This window comes from Neofelis nebulosa, chromosome 8, assembly GCF_028018385.1.
Source record: "Neofelis nebulosa isolate mNeoNeb1 chromosome 8, mNeoNeb1.pri, whole genome shotgun sequence".
NCBI lineage: Eukaryota > Metazoa > Chordata > Mammalia > Carnivora > Felidae > Neofelis > Neofelis nebulosa.
This window is the reverse complement of record NC_080789.1, coordinates 20516355-20537797: the sequence shown is the minus strand read 5'-3', so window position 1 is coordinate 20537797 and position 21443 is coordinate 20516355.

Genomic DNA, 21443 nt, shown 5'->3' with positions numbered 1-21443 from the left:
GGTATACCCATATCATCAAAATGGACGTGTGCAATAATATGGTTGAATTTTACAGAGTTGTCCAAAAGAAATCAGACACAAAAGAATATGCACTGTATGACTCTATTTATATAAAATTCCAAAACAAACTAAACTAGACTGTGTTGTTTCACAATAATTGTAAGTAGTGGTTAAAACCATTAAAAAAAAAAAAAAAAGAAGGAGGAGGAGGAAGCTGTAATCATAAAAGGTAGAAAAGTGTTATTTCTGGAGAGAGATGGCTAGTTGCCACCAGGAAGGGACACATAGAGAGCTTTCAGGGTGTTGGCAATGTTTTATTTTTGATTTGAGTATTGGTCAATGATTGTTCACTTTATAATTATTCATTAAACTATATGCAAATATTTTACAATTTAAAAGAAAACTGGGTTTTAAACAGCATGACTGATTGAACACATATTCACATTTTGTTCCCTCTCAAACATTACTGACATGACTTTAGTGGAATAAAAACAACACAAACCATAAAAGATAAACAGAGTGAAAGACAAAAGAACAGGAATAAACTTTTGGAAGGTAGAAAGCAGATGAATAAGTAGATACTTACTTAGAAAACCAAAGGAAGCTGAAATTCAGGCTGACAGAGTAGGCAGCCTGGACACAGGCTGATTGTGCCTCTGAAGCCCCAAAGATCAGAAATTGGAGATAGTAATAGTTCTTGAAGGGAAGAGGATGCTGGCTGAAAATAGAATTGGTTGAAAGTATGTATATGAGGGGCACCACTGGGTGGCTCAGTCTATTGAGTGCTGAGTGTGGAGCCTGCTTAAGATTCTCGCTCTCTCTTTCTCCCTCTGTCCCCTTTCTCTACTCATGCTATCTCTCTCACACACACACACAAAAAAAGACAAGAAAATCTACATATGTACATTTTATCCTTACCCTGGACAGGTGGGCAACAGCCCCTCCCCAACCCCAGCAGAAAACTGAATTTCACTTCCAGAAGTTAAACTAGAGAGACTCTAAACAGAGGACACTGTATACAACTGTATTCTAGCTTTTATACTGAAAACTGGGGGACTAAGGGAATGACTACATACTCAAAAAAAGAAGACCCTCTGCATCCTTCCCCTATTCATGTCTTTCCCAAACTCTTCCCCAAGAGTAAAAATCTTCACTCAATATGTCTCAGTGTATCAGGTAATCACTGTGAACTGTTTGCTCTCTAGAACTGCTACACAGTTACTGCCCTGGGATCTCAGTGTATCATACTCCAGGGATTTTTCCAGTCTTTATCCAGTTGATCTCTTATTACCTGAATCTCATGTTTCTTCTTTGGTACATGCCTTTGTCTTGGCTGCGCACACCATCTGCTAGCTTCCTGAGTGAAACTTAAGTCACATATATACTTATTTATTTATTTAAATATATTAAAAATATTTTTTTGTTTTTTGTTTCTTTATCACTTGTCACTACCTATCACTTATTCAATCCTGCTGGCCTGGATAGAACTGTGTTTGTGGTAGGGGTGAGGGAGTGTTACAAGACATAATAACTTCATTTAAGCTTATGAATCATTCTTCACATTGGGGAAGATGTATTTGAACTTCCTGGGTTAGGAAGCCACTGGGTACATTTAGCATAAGCTCCCGTGTGTCATCCTTGCTGTCTTGAAAATGGTGTGGGTTGTCTTAAGTTTCTCCTTTTATTCATTTATTTTTAATGTTTATTTATTTATCTTGAGAGAGAGAGAGAGAGAGAAAGAGAGAGTGGGAGAGGGGCAAAAAGAGAGAGAGAGGGAGAGAGAGAACCCCAGGCAGGTTCCGTGCTGTCAGCCCAGAGCCCTATGTGGGGCTCAAAGCCATGAACCGTCAGATCATGACCTGAGCCAAAATCAAGAGTCAGACGCTTAACCAACTGAGCCACCCAGGTGCCCCTTAAGTTTCTCCTTTTGAAGTACTTATGGAAGTATTCATTTTGTGCACCATCCTTAATCCACATCTTTATTTTTAATGCTCATTTTTTCTTAAACATTTAATTACATAAACACTGGGTAGCATATGAATGCTTTGTGAGCACCGTCCTATGCGAGTTATTTACTTATGATAGAATTGTGTCTATTTTAAGGGGATTGGCTTTGTTTTTAGCATTAGTGGGAGTTCATTTGGGGGCTCCAGAGAAAAAATGTTTTTCCTGTTGAAAGTGATGCCAGTTACCATTTCAGCCTATGAGAAAATGAGCTGTATTTTTCCCTGCAAGGGCCTTTATTCAGAAACAAATTATCCTCATTGGTTGAGGAATATTGTACATTACTTGCTTATTTATGTATACTGTATCTATGCCACTAGAGTGTTAGTCCTGTGGCACAGGGATTGTGTTATTTACAACAGTACATTGGTACATGTAGACATTCAGCAATAAATAAATGATTTCACTCATATGTGGAATTTAAGAAACAAAACAGATGAAAATAAGGAAAGGAAGAAAAAGAGAGAAAGTGGCAAACCATAAAAACAGACTCTGAACTATAGGGAACAAACTGAGGTTGCTGGAAGGGAAGTGGGTGGGGGGATGGGCTAAATAGGTGATGGGGATTAAGGAGGGCACTCGTGATGAGCACTGGGTGTTGTATGGAAGTGATGAGTCACTAAATTCTACTCCTGAAACTAATATTACACTCTATGTTAACTAATTGGAATTTAAATAAAAACTTGGAACAAAAAAATAAAAGACATGAATGAACATAAAAAATTCACTTAAAATTTTTTTAAATGTTTATTTATTTTGAGAGAGAGAGAACACATGCAAGTGGGAGAGGGGCAGAGAGAGAGCAAGAGAGAATCCCAAGCAGGCTCCACACTCGCATGGAGCCTGACACGGGGCTCAATCTCACAACCGTGAGACTGTGACCTAAGCCGAAATCAAGAGTCAGGTGCTTAACCAACTGAACCATCCAGGTGCCCCAAAAATTCACTTAAATTTTAAGTGAGAAAACACTTATTCTTTTGTTTTGAAAAAATAGAAACATATGATTAATGATTATAGTTATGTTAAAGAATTGAAAATAGTAACATGTTAGGAGAAAATAAAAATGACAATAGTTATTGGAAAGTTGCGATTATGGGTAATTTTTGTTTTTTTCTTTGCTAAACTTTGCATTTTCTGAAACGTTACACTGCTTTATTTAAAAAAAAAAAAAAGGTAATATCTGAAGTGAAAGCACACTGAACTAGAAGTCTGGAAATCTGTATTCTAGTACTGACTGTGCTGTGTGTTCTTAGGTAAGTCTCTGAATCTCTCTGTGCCTTTGTTTCTTCTTTGGGAAATGAAAGGTCTGAGGGCTTCCCAGCTTCAAAATTCTGATTGTGCTTTCTGCCAATAGCTACTCCTACTTCCTCCCTCTGTAGTGTCTGTTCTTCGCTCTGGGACGGAGCATAGAAATGTTTTAGAATGTCAGTAGGCCAATCTAAACAGTTAGGATTGTTTTCGTTACTAATACTTTTTATGATTATTTTTTTCTTTAAAGTGATAGATTCTGTTATGCTTGCAGTGACAGTTCCAGTTTCTGACAGTGGTGGTGTGACTTATTCTCTCAATTCCATTTACCCTAAGTTCCAGGAACACATCAGGAAACCCTGAGTCCAGCTGGTGGTTGGCAAGAGGAATTAGCACATTCCATGGCATCAAGCTCCTGCTTTTCTGGTTTGGGTGGGGTGATGGGTTGGCCCTTCTCTGCTTTCATTACATATGATTTTTGCTTCCCTGGAAACATTAGAGAATCTCAGGTAGCTTCCATTGCCCATCTGATGGGGGAATCTTCAGAGCTAGAAGGCCAACCATGAAAACTCTGTATGTTATGAGGCTGTATTTCACTTTAAAAGAATCACTTTAAGGCACATTGGGTCATTCCATGCTTCTTAAGATGAATTAGCTAAGCACAGTGATACCTGGAGAATTCTCATCTGGTGAGCAAGCTCTCATGATGTCATGCGGCAGTGATGTGGGACCTGGTAGACTCTCGGTTTCAAATTTCTAATGATTAGAAATAATTTCTTTAGTTTGCATTTATACTTGTGACACATACAAGTCCCAATTTCATGATGAAGTGAAGGCACACCTTTGCGCCAATGTATTGACCATTTCCCTAAAGTCTTTCAAATGAATATACAGTTGTTACTGCATCATGATGACCAGCATTATAAAGTAAGTATGTCAGGAAATAACATGGCTTGCATAAAATCAGGAAATAACCCAGCTTTTGAGCACAGGATGTTTAAGACAATGTGAGACATCTGCGATTAGAAGAATCATTTTTAGGATTAAATGAGCTAACACATGTAGTGTTAAATGTAACATGTAAAGCAGTTCCTGGCATATAGTAAGGGCTCAATAAAAGCTACCTTTGGCTGTTTGTTTGTTTGTTTTTAATGTATATATGTATGTATTTAGTTAGTTTGACATTCAAATACATTTGTGGCCCCTTTTCCTCTAGGAGGGAAGAATGCTGTTGAGGGTGGAGGTTTCCCCCCTACCCCCCGATCATTGTAGAAAAATTAGAAAATGCAGATAAGCAAAAAGAAGACTTATACTCACAGTCTAATCCAGGTTTTTATGATGGGTATTCTTCCATATGTTGTATAAATAGAGGAAAGTATTTGTAAATGTCATCATCAACACACAGCATATATTGAATACCTATACTGTGTAAGATCTAGGATAGAAACAGATAGAAAGGAAATGCATCACACAATCCTTGACTTCAAGGATCTTATATTCTCACTGTGGAGCTAGGACTTCAGAAGAAAGTAAAAAAGTCTATAATAGCAGAAAATCATCCATAAGGATAGTTGTCCTCTCAGCAACAGAACAAGCACAGAACAACCTACTATAGCAAATGGGCCCAGAGCCTCAATGATGAGGAGAAGGGCCAACAGCAGGGAAACAACACTCCGCATTTCCTTTCTTGTAAATGGAGAAGAGAAGGAATGTCTCCCCACATCACAAGAGCCTTGTTCACTGTCACTGTGAGTATCCCCTCTGCCCCTTTCTTCTCCAAAAGTGCAGCCACCTGGACCAGGTTGTGTATTGGAACTTTCACTGGCCAATGGTTATTTGATGCCAGAGGATAATTGGTTCCTGGGGGGAGACTTGGCTTAGCACATTGTGAGAAATACTCCCAGCTCAGCCCTGGATGCTTAATCAAATCCTAGCAGTTGGAGAAATTTTGCTAGCCAAGTGGAAAACACCTGCACCCCAATCTAAACCCAAAAGTGTAAATCTAGTAGAGTCTTGTTCCCCCAAATCTGAAGATTGGCTGGAGAATTCTGGAAGTTGTCAAAGTCTCATTAAGCTGAATCTATTGTCAATTTTACTTACTTTCCATAGCACCCTGTGTGCTTAATCTGGCAAAAGCTTTCCCCTCAAGTGACATAACAAGGCCCTTCACCTCCTTGAAAAGAGCAAAGAAAGGAAGGAGGTTTGAATTTTCCTATTCATTCTCAGATCAGAAAAGGGCCCATTAGGCCTCAAAACTTCATTCCCATGCTTATTTCTAGGAAAGCTGAGTTAGATGGTCCTAGAAACATTAGCTTTGCTAAGACTGATGCCTCAAAAAGCAATGCTATTCACTGGCAATGTGTAATTGGAAAAGATTGAACAAAGAAGCAAGAGTGGGGGAAGCCAGACTGTATCTAGACTCTCCTAAGGCAGATCTCATACCATTATTGAGTTTGAAAGGTAGAAAGTACCATCCTCAGGAGCAGGTTATGTCCCTAAAGTCTATTTCTTTTGTATTTTTTAAAATTAAAGTATAGTTGACACACAATGTGACATCAGTTTCAGGCATCAACAAGTCAATACATTATACTGTGCTCACCACAAGTGTAGCTGCCATCTGTCACCATACAACCCTATCATAATACAATTGACATATTCCCTATGATCCACCTTTTATCCCTATGACTCATTCATTCCATAACCGGAAGCTTGTACCTCCCACTCCCCTTCACCCCTTTACCCATCCTTCCACCCCCTTCCCTCTGGCAGCAATCAATGTGTTCTCTGTATTTATGGTTCTATTTTTGCTTTTCGTTTGTTTTATTTTTTAGGTTCCACATATAAACATATCATATAGTATTTGTTGTTGTCTGACTTAGTTCACTTAGCGTAATACCCTCTAGGCCCATCCACCTTGTCACAAATGGCAAGATTTCATTCCTTTTTGTGGCTGAATAATATTCCTCTCTCTCTCTCTCTCTCTCTCTCTCTCTCTCTCTCGCTATATCTGGATATCTACATTATATCTAGCCATCTATAATCTATTGATGGACCAAAGTCTTATTTATTTACAAAACTTGTTTGGAACTAAGAATATATTCCACACCCCACCCTGAAACAGTCCCCTCCTTTTGTTTTATTATTCTTATAATTTGGTATTAGTTTTATTTGGGAAGGGACCTTGATTTTATTAAAATTTTAATTTAATTAAGCTAATACATGTATATGGTAAAAAAAGAAAAAGTCAAATGGGACTACAAGGCTTATAACTAAAACAGCAATACCCCCCTCCCACAAGTCCTCATTCCTGAAAAACCACTCTATATTCTTTTAGCTCTTTCTTCTATTATTTTTTTTTAATTTTTTTTTCAACGTTTTTTATTTATTTTTGGACAGAGAGAGACAGAGCATGAACGGGGGAGGGGCAGAGAGAGAGGGAGACACAGAATCGGAAACAGGCTCCAGGCTCGGAGCCATCAGCCCAGAGCCTGACGCGGGGCTCGAACTCACGGACCGCGAGATCGTGACCTGGCTGAAGTCGGACGCTTAACCGACTGCGCCACCCAGGCGCCCCTTTCTTCTATTATTGACCCCCAGGTTTCTAAGTAGGTATGTACTATAGCTATTTCTTGATATTTTAAGGCCTGGGTGTGTTCTATAACCTTCCAACCAGGGAATCTGAGGATTTAGTGCCCTTATCAGGTCCCTCCTTTCTCCATCTTCACATACACAGACAACACTTCCTGTCCCCAGTTTTCCCAATAGATAAACATCATAATTTTTTTGTTAGAGAAAAATTCAGCATATATTTTATTTTAACGATATAATTATTCATAGCCAAGTCACATAGTGTATTAAGAAGAAACTGACTTTTTAATGTAAACTTTCGCTTTTCCTAGAATTAATAATTGCTTCTCTCTTTTTTTTCATTTCTTTATTTCCTTTGAACCTCTTAGCAATTCTTTTATCTTTAATGTCCCAATTACTCTCTGTCCTCAGGCAAGATTTAGATTTGCAAGACTCAGATTTGCCAAAGAAGTAACGATCTTCAACTTTTTCTAACTTTTAGTAATCTCACTTTGTACTCTGTGAGATACAATTCTTGAGAGAAATAATTGGCTAATCAAAAGAAAGTCTAAGTTTTTAAAAAAAACACTTCCTATTGACAGAAAAAGAAAAGACTCTTCATTGCCTTTCCTGCTTTCTGGCAAAATTCTTCTATTGATTTCTTTCTGCAGAAAAGGAACTTTTCACTTTTAAAAATAAAACTGGAAACTACTGAAAGCACAAAGAAATGTAATTCAAAGGAAATTCATGTTGAGTACAGAAGGCATACTGTGTCGGGAAAACAATGACTGTACAAAAAGCATTATTAAAATACTTGATACAAAATACCTGAAGGTACGCCTCATACATCACAGCACCAGCCCTCTCATTTCTATAAGTCTTTTGTGTGCTGGCGGTGTTTTTTACTGCTTGGGTTATGTAATGACAAGTTGCTATTACTAGATAATGGTTAAACAAAGCATGAAGTACTAGGGCGCTCCCTTACAAATTCTTGTACCTCTCTACCACTGAAGTCAGAGGATACAAAGTTGAGACCAGGAACTAGTCAAAGTTAAAGCCAATCTTCAATGGGGAATTCCCCATTTCATTTATTGTCATGCTAATACGACTTTTCTATTTGTTTTATTCATTATTCCCTATGATATTGGGACAAAACCAGTTGAGCTACCCAAACTCATTACATTGTATACAGTAAATATGTATGACTTTTTACATGTCAATCATACCAATAACGTGGTTTTAAAAAAAGCAGTCAATCTGACTCATTAAATAAGCTTAGGTTGACTTCAGAGAGGTTACAAGGAACTGTTTATTTATTAATTTAAGAGACTGGTCAAGATGTAATAAACAACATACACTAATGAAATCCACATACTTTTTGTTGGGGTGCCTGGGTGGCTCAGTTGGTTGAGTGCCTGACTTCAGCTCAAGTCATGATCTCACAGTTTGTGGGTTCAAGCCCCGCGTCAGGCTCTGTGCTGACAGCTCAGAGCCTGGAGCCTGCTTTGGATTCTGTGTCTTCCTCCCTCTCTCTGCCCCTCCCCTGCTCACACTCTGTCAATCTTTCTCTCAAAAAATAAATAAAAAAAAACATTAAAAAAAAAGAAATCCACATACTTTTTGTGATTTGTTACCTCCTGCCACCTGTTTTTCTTGGCTATAATATTATGAAGTCTAATAAGATAAGGTGATCCCTTTTTAAAAATATCTTGTAATTTAGATGCATATTCTCGTTCTGTAATGCCACTGTTGTACAAAACAGTTTTAAAAATCCTTTTCTTTGAATTATGTTCAACAACTATGTAGGGGTAACACATAAATTACGAGGCGCTCAGTTAAATCTGAATTTAGTATAAGCATGGAACATACTTATATTAAAAAGTATTTGTTATTTATCTGAAGTTCAAATTTAACTGGGCATCCTGTATTTTTATTTGCTAACTCTGACAAGCCTACAGCAAGGGCATTGCTATGTAAACAACTTAACTGATGACAGACTTCCATGAAAGGTAATTGTGATTTCAGACACAGTCTAAAGTCTTTCAAAGTCAGGTGATGCCAAGAAGGGTAATGCCACTTTTGGTTTAAAATAACATTAAAGAGTAAGCAGAAAGATTTTCTAATTAGGCCTTGTAAACTGGCTCTCTGCTTAGAGTTTTCCAAAATGGCTATAATCAATGGCAGTCTTTGAAAAAGTATTTAGCCTTCCAAAATAATCAATGAGAAAGCCAGATTCTGAGCAGAAACTAACAAAACAGAGCCACATGTTTGTATAAAGTATCAAAAGTTTGTGTCAGATTAAAGATTTGCATTCATCTGCTAAACCTCTTATATATTTGGCTCAATATTTGGCTTAGTTTTATCATTTGCATATAACTCTATAAACTCTTTTGCTGTTCTTTGGAAAGAAGTATATGAAAAAGATTTCTCTAGAGAGATACAAATGAGTTTACTCCCTGATAAACTCACTTTCTCCTTGAAAAATTGCAATCTTTTTTTTTTTTTCTTTTTCTGAGAAAGCTCTAGGTTGGGGTGCCTGGGTAGGACAGTCGGTTAAGCTTCTGGCTCTTGGTTTAGGCTCAGGTCACGATCTTATGGCTCCTGAGTTCAAGCCCTGAATTGGGCTATGGAATTCTCTCTCTCTCCCTCTCTCTGCCCATTCCCTGCTCAAGGATTCTCTCTCTCTCCTTCAAAATAAATACTTAAAAATTTTTTTTAAAAGATCAGAGTTTATGGAAATAGGGAGGTATTTGAACAGAACTCCACAGAATAATAAAGGCTGTTGGCAAGCAAAACAAAACAAAACAAAATCACTGACTCCTTTCTCTATATAGTCTTTTCCTGCTTTCTTTTATTTTCTAATACTTTTTTTACTATTGAAGTATAATTTACAATTTTATATTAGTCTTAAGTGCACAATATAATGACTCAACAATTCTATACATTGCTCAGTGCTCATCAAGATAGTGTTCTCTTAATCCCCTTGATTTATTTCACCCATCCACCCCCACCCACCTCCTTTCTGGCAGCCACCAGTTTGTTCTCTGTATTTAAGAGCCCGGTTTCATATTTGTTTGTTTGGGGTTTTTTCTGTTTGTTTATTTGTTTTGCTTTTTAAATTCTATGTGTATGAAATCATATGGTAGCCATCTTTCTCTTATTTCACTTAGCATTATACCCCCTAGATCCTTTCATGTTGTTGCAAAGGGTTTCATAACTTCCCCCCCACCAAGATTTCGTGCTTTTTTTTTTTTTTTTTAACGTTTATTTATTTTTTTTGAGACAGAGAGAGACAGAGCACGAATGGGGGAGGGTCAGAGAGAGGGAGACACAGAATCTGAAACAGGCTCCAGGCTCTGAGCTGTCAGCACAGAGCCCGACGCGGGGCTCGAACTCACGGACCGCGAGATCATGACCTGAGCCGAAGTCGGCCGCTTAACCGACTGAGCCACCCAGGCGCCCCAAGATTTCGTGCTTTTTAATGGCTGAGTAATATTCTATATATACATATATATACATATATATGTATATATATGTATATATATGTATACACACACACACACACACACACACACACCACATCTTCTTTTCAATTCATCCATGGACACTTGAGTTGCTTCCTTATCTTGACTATTGTAAATGTTGTTGCAATAAACATAAGGGTGCATGAATCTTTTCAAAATAGTGTTTTTGTTATCTTTGGGTTAGTATCCAGTGTGGAATTACTGGATTGTATGGTAATTCTATTTTTAATTTTTGATGAACCTCCATGCTGTTTTCCACAGTGGCTATACCAATTTACATTCCCACCAATAGTGCATGATAGTTCCTTTTTCTCCACATCCTCACCAACACTTATTATTTTTTGTCTTTTTTATACTAGTTATTCTGACAGGTGTAAGGTGATATCTCATTGTGGTTTTGCATTTCCATAATGATTAGCGATGTTGAACATCTTTTCATGTGTCTATTAGCTCTCTGTGCATCTTCTTTAGAAAAATCTATTCAGAAGACATCCGGATGGCCAACAGGCACATGAAAAGATGCTCAACGTCACTCCTCATCAGGGAAATACAAATCAAAACCACACTCAGATATCACCTCACGCCAGTCAGAGTGGCCAAAATGAACAAATCAGGAGACTATAGATGCTGGAGAGGATGTGGAGAAATGGGAACCCTCTTGCACTGTTGGTGGGAATGCAAATTGGTGCAGCCGCTCTGGAAAACAGTGTGGAGGTTCCTCAAAAAATTAAAAATAGACCTACCCTATGACCCAGCAATAGCACTGCTAGGAATTTACCCAAGGGATACAGGAGTACTGATGCTTAGGGGCACTTGTACCCCAATGTTTACAGCAGCACTCTCAACAATAGCCAAATTATGGAAAGAGCCTAAATGGCCATCAACTGATGAATGGATAAAGAAATTGTGGTTTATATACATAATGGAGTACTACGTGGCAATGAGAAAGAATGAAATATGGCCTTTTGTAGCAATGTGGATGGAACTGGAGAGTGTGATGCTAAGTGAAGTAAGCCATACAGAGAAAGACAGATACCATATGTTTTCACTCTTATGTGGATCCTGAGAAACGTAACAGAAACCCATGGGGGAGGGGAAGGAAAAAAAAAAAAAAAGAGGTTAGAGTGGAAGAGAGCCAAAGCATAAGAGACTCTTAAAAACTGAGAACAAACTTAGGGTTTATGGGGGTGGGAGGGAGGGGAGGGTGGGTGAGGGGTATTGAGGAGGGCACCTTTTGGGATGAGCACTAGGTGTTGTATGGAAACCAATTTGACAATAAATTTCATATATTGAAAAAAAAAAAAGAAAAATCTATTCAAGTCCTCTGTCCATTTTTTAATCAGATTATTGGGGAGTGGACATTCAGTTATGTAAGTTCTTTATATATTTTGGATATTAACCCCTTACCAGATATATAATCTGCAAATATCTTCTCCAATTCCGCAGGTTGACTTTTTGTTTTGTTGATGGTCTCCTTCACTGCACAAAAGCTTTTTTATCTTGGTGTAGTCCCAATAGTTCATTTTTGCTTTTATTTCCCTTGCCTGAGGAGACATATCTATAAAGATATTTCTATGGCCAATGTCAGACAAATTACTGCCTGTGTTCTCTTCTGGAATTTTATGGTTTCAGTTCTCACATTTGGACAAATGGCTTCTATCCAGAATATGTAAGGAACTACAAATTAATACGAAAAAGACAATAGTACAGTGAGCAGATTTACTTTTTAAAAAAAGGATATGCAAACAGCTAGCTAATAAGCATATTAAAAAGTGTACATCTTCATAAGTCATCAGGGAATTAGAAATTAAAACCATAATATGATATTACAGCTAGCCCACCAGAATGGCTAGAATGAAAATGATGAAAAATACTAAAACTTGGCAAAGATTTGCAGCAACCAGAATCCATAAACACCAATAGCGTGCGTGTAAACTGACAACACTTCTCAGAAAACTGTTTGGCACTAAAGTTAACATATGCAATTCTATTCCTATGTATATACCTACCAAAGTTCATACATGTTCACCAAAAGACATGCACTAGCATGTTGTAGCAGCACTCTAAATAGTAGTCCCCAAATGGAAATTTTCCAAGTGCCCATCAATGGTAGAATGGATAAATAAGTTGTAATATAGTCACACAATGAAATTCTATACATAAATATTAATGAATAATTTAGAAATACAATAGCAATATAAATGAATCTTAGAAACATAATGTTGGGAAAGAAGCTGAACCCAAAAGGGAGCATATACTTTTTTCTTTTCTTTTTTTTCTTTTTCTTTTTTAACGTTTTCTTTTTTAACGTTGATTTATTTTTTTTCTTTTTCTTTTTTAACATTGATTTATTTTTGAGAGAGAGAGTGAGCAGGAGAGGGTGCAGAGAGAGCGGGAGACACAGAATCCAAAGCAGGCTCCAGGCTCTGAGCTGTCAGCACAGAGCCCAACACAGGGCTTGAACTCATGAACTGTGAGATCATGACCTGAGCCAACATTGGATGTTTAACTGACTGAGTCACCCAATAGGGGTGACTATTTGTCACCCCTATTGTTCCTTGTATATAAAATATTAAAATAGGCAAAACTAATCAATGCTGTTAGAAGTGGCAGTGGTTCTTTTTGACAGGGCAAGGGAAGTGTAGCTAATATTTCTAGATCTGGGTGCTAGTTATAAGGGCACACTCAGTTTATGAAAATTCATCCATCTGTACTCTTTATGTATGTGCATATTACAATGCGTATTATAGTTTGGTAAAAAGTTGTTTTTTTAAAAATGTTTATTTATTTGAGAGGGAGAAAGAACATGTGAGTGGGGGAGGAGCAGACAGAGAAGGATAAAGAGAGAATCCCAAGCAGGCTCCATGCTGTCAAGACAAAGCCTGATGTGGTGCTTGAATCCATGAACCCAAACCGTGAGATCATGACCTGAGCCAAAATCAAGAGCCAGACACTTAATAACTGACTGAGCCACCCAGGCTTTCCAAAAAGTTTTTTAAAATCACTGAAATTATAAAGAGATCTAATATTCCGTATTTACCAAAATTTCTCTTGGAGTTAAGTTTGTATGTATTTGGAAGCCATGTTTTCGTGAGAGGCTGGGTAGAAGGCAGTATGGTAGATAGCTGCTGTGTGGCCAGCACTTCTAAAAATGGAATTTCAATTTGTCTTTGGATAACTATTTTTACATTATGAGACTTTCAGATGCAGTGTTCCTTCCACCACACTTCCCCACTGACAGGTGTACACATACAACTCAAGCCACCCACTTAGAGAACCCTATCCATCTAGACATAGTAATTGGTCCAATAGCGGCATATATACCCCAAATAGTCAATCATTTAGTAGATCTGAGGTTAAAGGTGCTTGGCATACCCTTAGACACTCAGTATGTCAGTCAATAAGTCACACTTTTACATAAGCTTGTCAGAGGGAGTTTCTGTTGCTTGCAGCCCAAAGAGTGGTAAGGACTCTGAAAGATAGGTTCTGTTAACACAGCTGATTTCCACATTATGTTGTGAGAAGTGTAGTTCTAGTTAACACTGGAGCTTCTGGCTAGGTATAGGCAAACTTCCCTCCTCAGTACTTTATTAATCTACTGCTGTGTAACAAATTACCACAAATGTAGTGCCTCAAAACAGCACGCTTATTATCTCTCTGTTTCATTGAGTCAGGAATCGCATGGCTTACCTTGGTATTCTGCTTCATGGTTTCACACAAGGCTGCAATCAAGTGTCAGCCAGAGCTGGGATCTCCTCTGAAAGCTTCACTGGGGAAATGAATACAAATTTGAATAACATCAGTTTGAAATGGCACCAAATTATTAGCTTGCCTGCACCTCTGTTTGCCCTGGTATGTATGCACAGCTGGTATTCATTAAGAATGGTCTAGGGGGTCTAGAAGGTGAAAGATCTTGGAAATGATAGATAGTAAATTAAAATAAATCTCTAAACCAAAGTGCAAAATCACTCTGTAATGATACCTCTGTGCTTCTTAAACCTTGAGAAATCAAAGAGATATCATAAACCATATGAAAATTTGGCTATAAGAATAGCGAAGAGGGGTGCCCAGGTGGCTCAGTGGGTTAAGCGTCTGACTTTGGCTTGGGTCATGATCTCACGGTTTGTGAGTTCAAGCCCCACATCGGGCTCTGTGCTGACAGCTCACAGCCTGGAGTCTGCTTTGGGTTCTATGTCTACCCCTCTCTCTGCCCCTCCCATGCTCATGCTCTGTCTTTCTCTGTCTCTCAATAATAAATAAATGTTAAAAAAAAAAAAAAAAAGAATAGTGAAGAAACAGGCAGAAGACATGAATACACACTTTTCTAATGAAGATATCCAGGTGGCTAACAGACACATGAAAAGATGCTCAAAATCATTCATCATCAGAGAAATACAAATCAAAACCACAATGAGATACCACCTCACACCTATCAGAATGGCTAAAATTAACTCAGAAAACAACAGATGTTGGAGAGGATGAGGAGAAAGGGGAACCCTTTTGCACTGTTGGTGGAAATGCACACTGGTGCAGCCACTCTGGAAAACAGTATGGAGTTTCCTCAAAAAATTAAAAATAATATTACCCTATGACCCAGCAATTGCACTACTAGGTATTTATCCAAAGGATACAAAAATGCTGATTTGAAGGGGCACATGCACCCCAATGTTTAAAGCAATGCTGCCAACAATAGTCAAAGTATGGGAAGAGCCCAAATGTCAATCGACTGATGAATGGATAAAGAAGATGTGGTATATACATACAATGGTTATTATTCAGCAATCAAAAAGAATGAAATATTGCCATTTGCAACAACATGGATGGAACCAGAGGATATTATGCTAAGTGAAATAAGTCAGTAAGATAAAGACAAATATCATATGATTTCACTCATATGTGGAATTTGAGAAACACAGCAGATGAACATAGGGGAAGGGAAGGAAAAATAAGATATAAATGGAGAGGGAGGAAAACCATAAGAGACTCTTAATACAAAGAACAAACTGAGGGTTGCTGGAGGGAAGGTGGGGGGAGGGGGTAAATGGATGATGGGCATTAAGGAGGGCACTTGTTGGGATGAGCCCTGGGTGTTACACGTAAGTGATGAATCACTGGGTTCTACTCCTGAAACCAATACTACACTGTATGCTAACTAACTTGAATATAAATAAATACAATTTAAAAAATAATTTGCCCTTTGAATTAAAAAAAGAAAAAAAAGAATATTGATGGTCAAGTACTTTGTTTTTTTTCCATTAAGCACTTTAAATTTACTTTACACTAGTCATCTATTTGGATTCCCCTGTAAGTTCTTAAGAGGTACATCAGGAAAGGCAAGATAAATTGGTTAAAATCACAGACACACCACAAACTTAAAGCTTGGAAGCAAAGGAAATTATATATAATATATAACATATATAATGTATATTTATGCATGTGTGTGATTTTTATATTTTATATAGTATACATACTACATCATTTACTATATGACGAACAGGTAGAACACATCATTTTCCCTGTAGCTTATAAATTCTACCTTTATCTCCATCTTACCTCCAGTTTAGATGTTACCCTGCTGAGGTTATGGGAAAGAATAGAGAAAGAGGACTTCTGTATCTACAGTTGAGTGGCTTAGAGCAAAGGAGTTTATGTCAGCCAAACAGAGGGATAAGAAAATAAAACCCTACTGGTTTATGACCAAAATAACATGTCTAGTCAGGTTAATGCTGGCACACATTTCCAAATTCACAGGCAATTTTCAGCTTATGCATAGGCAATGTTCCAAAAACTCATTTGTAAGCATTCATTAAATGATGACTGCTATTATTATCAGAGACACACATGACCTATGATAAATATGAAACAATTCTGAAGATATAGTTAGTAGCAGTTTTCTGTCATAGAGAAAGCACGTGTATGTGCTGGAAGGTCTGAATCAACAGCCTAAAGACCTTGACACTAGGGTCTATGCACTGGGACTCATTAACAGTGTGACATACCTGAAGTCCCAGTATCTCTGTGGAAGCCTGTGCTTTGAGCCCTATCTCCCTTCCATCTATTGAAAACCTATTAAGACCAGAAGCTGAAGAAAGTTTGTGGGAAAAGTTTGTAGCAGGGAGAGAGGAAGCAGAGCAAAGCATTGCAAAAATCCAGGGTCTCCATTTCCATCATAGTCCAAGTGAATTTGGCACCTGAGGAAGATGCTGAGTTCTCACACAGTTAGAAATATATGAAAACTGGAAGAGTGAGGTCACTCTTTGGAGACCTGTCATAAGCCTCTGCTGCTGTACCTGCTCAGCATCACCTTCTCACTCTTTTGGGAACAGCAGTTTGGTTTTCAAACTTGGTATCTACTCTCCCATGCTCTCAGTCCATGAAGTTCAGGTAAGCTGACCACAACACACCAGGCGTGAAAAAATGAGCGGCTCAGGCCTAACAAATCAGAGTGATTGTTCTATGATTCAAACTGTGATTGGTTCATGGACAGTTATGTGCGTACATGACCCAATTTGGATCAATGAGAGGCAGCCCTAGGACTTTTGCCAGAACAATTACAAAAGAGACATTTACTTTAGGGCTTATAAAATCGTAGGATGTAGAGCCAGTCTGAGAATTAAACTCTCCTGGGACAGGATTGAAGCAACATTTGAATAGCAAATCCCAGTATTGTACCAAAACTATTGCTAGTAATCAATGAATGTCCTAGGTACTTCAACTTTTTCCTCATTTGGGGTAGTTTCCAGTGTGTTTTGGATTTCTAAGAGGCTGATGATGCTTTCCTCTCACCTGTTGCTATAGAGCTTGATTACTGTCCCTGTATCTACTCTCTATCACCCAAAACCCTCTTCAATATTTTTTCCAGATGACCAGTGTGTCTTCATACTTTAGAATTCCTGACAACCTTCCTTGATATGCCAGTGTTCAAAGAATGTATATACAGACCAAACGTAATGTAGCAAATTGCCATTATTTAAGAAGGAACTTTCCAAGAAAACTCCCTAAAATGGAATGAGATGCCTCCTAGAGTTCCATGTCACTGGAGGTATTCTGTATCACGAAGACTCATCAAGGTGAATAAAACCAAAGCAAAGCAAGGCAAAGCCAAACAGTAACCTAATTGAAAAGGCCACGCTCCTTCCACCATGCCAAGCTACGTTATTTTTCCAGTATCTCTGGTATGGATAGATTTGCAATGGTGTTTTGGCTTTCCTATGTCTCTCACTCCCCTTCAATGATCAGGGGTGTGCACATTTTCAAGATGAGCACCTAGTATGTGACCACAGAATAATATGGACTAAATTATACATATAAGGATTAATCTAATGTCATGCCTAATTCAAAACATATCATAGAATCCCAGTTTCTTCATTGGTAAAATTGGTATAGTCAATCTGACTCCATTTTTTTGAAGTTTGACTACTGACAGCTTTTAAGCCTCACTCCTTCTTCCCCATCTGCCCTACATCTGGGACAACTGGTAACAAAGCTGAGATACTCCCTCTTTTGATGCTGATGGGAAATTCAAAATTCCCTAAACCCTCACCCTGGCCCAACCCCCTAACCACCAAAAAACAAACAACAAGGACAACAAAAACCAAAAACACCCAGGCCAGTCTCATTTCCTTGCTCTCTCTCAAACCATTTTTAAAATCTCCTTGGGGGCCACACTGATTTCCCCCAGAAAGCCTCATTATGTGAGTAATGAACTTTTTTCATACACTCTTGGTATGTATGTGCCATCATTAGTATTGACATGCAAACCCGACTTGCGGTGGAGGTCCTGTTTCTTAGGAGTAGTCACAACATTGGGAATAATGCTAAGTATCTTCAAGGATTATTGTGAGAATAAGAAATAAGGTAATAAAGAACAGTCTTTATAATCACATAGTAAATGCTCATAAGTTTGAGATAAATTTGAAATGAGTTATAAAGCAATTTAGGACAGAGTCTAGGACATGTAAGTGCTTTCTAAGTGTTTGATAGATAAAGAGCTCTTATTTCTGCTAGTGTGTAATCTACACTTTAATTTTTGCACATGAAAGGAAACCCATAATTGATATCTAAAATTGCATCTAGAAAGCATTTAATTAGAATATGATATGCACCAATGCACTTATAAGCCCATTTAAGAAAAAAAAAAATTCTGACTCCTAGATGTCATATTTATGAGGTCAGGTATAGATACATATGGATAAGAATGTACATTTATGTTCTTACATAGTAATAAACTAGAGAATATGCAGGGCATATTCTGGCATTGCCAGCACTGGAAGAGTTTTAGTCCATTCAGGAATGGAGACCTCCCACCAGGATTCTGATGGTGGTAAAACAATGGAGTTGGAATAAAGTTCAACTAACCCCACCTGGGGAAGAATTCGGTGACAGAGATTCACACACACACATACACACACAAACCCCTAACAAACTGTCCATTCTATGAAACTTAAGAGAAGAAGGGATATAATTTATTTATTTTAAAGCCCCCCAAATTTTCAGAGGTAATAGAACTTAGGGCAGCTTCAGAAGAAGCCGTGCTAGAGATCAACCATGGCAATTTGGGCATGTTTCCAATTTGTACTCTCCTTCATGCAAGTTAAATATGCATTTAATGCAACTTCACTATTAGCATACAACAACAAGATCTTCTACTCTATGATCCCTTATCAAATGAATTTCTGCAGCCCTTGACTTGAAGCATCTGTGAACTGCAAGGAGAGAGACAAGAGACGTGCGTTGCATCAAGAACTACCAGGACCTATTTGGAATATGCACTGACAGCTACAGATAATAGCTTAGAAGGCCTCTAGGAAGAAGAATGCTTAAGTCCAGAGACGTCATCAGGATTGTGAGCCAAGGTTTGGGACAGGTCCATCAAACCATTCTCCAATTAGTTCATCTCAATTCTGAATCCTGACCCAAAATAGTTAAGACATGTAGAGACAAGTGAAACCTGAGATGCCAATTCACTTTCCTAATGTGACCACACTTTACCTCTCCACCCATTCAACTTTCCAATATGCATGCTTCATCTCCAACTGCTCTTCAACGTCCAAATTTTACATAAGAAGATAGGGAAGTTCTGTTTTACGGATAATGAAAATAAGGTCAAAGTTACCATTTTAATTAAAAAGTTAGTTTCATTAAACCGACAGATGAATTCAATCTACACCACCGAAGACATCTAAATGCTCAAAGGACTATAATAATGAGTTAATTAGCTCTGCAGCTATCACACGGTAGTTAAGTATAAAACCAATTACTTGACATGGAAATTATGGGATGGTCTTTCACTGAGACCAAGGTAATTATAATTTTAAGTGACATGAGCTTTAGCAAAGGTTAGGTAGATAGATTGACAGACATGTGCATATGTCATGTGTATATGTTCATATCATTCAGCACATGGAGCATCTACTATAGACAAGACAGTGTGCTCGTTGCTGCAGTACATGTATAGATAGGTAAAGACGTGGCCTTGGCCTCACAGACCTTAGTCTAGTCTGAGTTCCCCCAAAGACAACATACATAAACTTCCAGACATAGAGAAAGTGCTAAATAAATGTTAGTTCTTTTACCCTCCTCTCCCCCTTCCACACTCTCCTCCTTAATGCAAAGTGAAAAAGTTCCCATCAATTCCTTTTAAATAAAATGAAAAGGAAAAAAATTAATAAATTAAAATAAATTAAAAATAAAATGAAAAGGAATATACTGCAGGAGCCCCTTGGCCCTTCTAATAATGCAAACGACTTTTCAACATGTACAAAAGATTTAACTGGGGGGGCCACTTGGTGGCTCAGTCGGTTAAGCATCCAACGTCAGCTCAGGTCATGATCTCACGGTGAGTTTGAGCCCTGCATGGAGCTCCGCACTGACAGTGTGGGGTCTGCTCCGGATTCTCTTTCTTTCTCCCTCTCTCTCTCTGCCCCTCCCCCACTTGCGCGTGCTCTCTCTCTCTCTCTCAAAATAAATAAATAAACTTAAAAAAAAAGATTTAACTGGAATAGAGTCAAAATTTTCAAAGTAAATAATTATAGCCTCATTACCCTGGCTTCAGACTAGCAGGAGGAAGATTTTTGGAAAGCAGGACAGAGGCCACCCCATAGGAGGCCAACAGGGCAAACTCTAGGAACCGTATGTTCCCACACCAAGCCCCATCCTGGTGTCACCATACGCTGACAGTGCTGGCAGCTCTGACAGCTACACCGATGCATATTCAGGAAGAGCTGGCATTGGGAACCTCAACGCACTCCCTGTATTATTCACTCTTGCAAAGTGACAGAATTCCTTACAGGTGAGTCACAGAGCATGGTCATGCTCCCAGGATTCCTGCTTTACATAAAGGGATCTCTCCAACCCCAGCCACAAAGATGTTTTAGAAGATGTGTGTATTAGGGTTGTGTTTTTGTTTAAGGAAATGGAAAATGGGCATTCTGTTTTGTTGTTTCCCAGAAGCTCGCATAGTACCTGATGTATCCAGATATCCAGGATATCATGTGTTATTTGAGTAATGAATGAGCGAAACATGGCACTTAGGAAACTGCCAGTCCTGTTAGAATTCTAGTAGAATGATAGTAGTTAACATATAGTTTCTATTATATGCCAGACCCTGTTCTAAGTGCTTTAACTTATTAACATTGTTTTGTTTTTGTTTTTGTTTTTTACTTTTCTTAACCCTTGCAACAACCCTACGAGGTAGGTATAACTATTAATAGGAACTATTATTATATCCACTCTACAGATGGAACAATAGAGACTAATAACAACTAACTTACCCAAGATTGCTAGTTTACAGTTGGTGCAGCTGACTGAGTTAAGCTCAGACAGTCTGGGACTGGAGTTAGTGCTCCTAATCAGTAAGCAATACTGCCTCACGAGAATAGTAGAAGCAACGTTCCCACTTATACTGGACCCTTCTTACAAAGAGATGCTTGAACATATGTATAGCCATGTGTGTTTTAGTAAATATACACCTACATCCTATGCAAGTAGCACAATCTAAAATCCTGAACTCTCTTCTATCTAGTAAGGATCCAGAACTTAAATATACATGGTCCCTTTCAATTGGATTAGGAAGAAAAACCTCACAGTTCAAACCAAGCA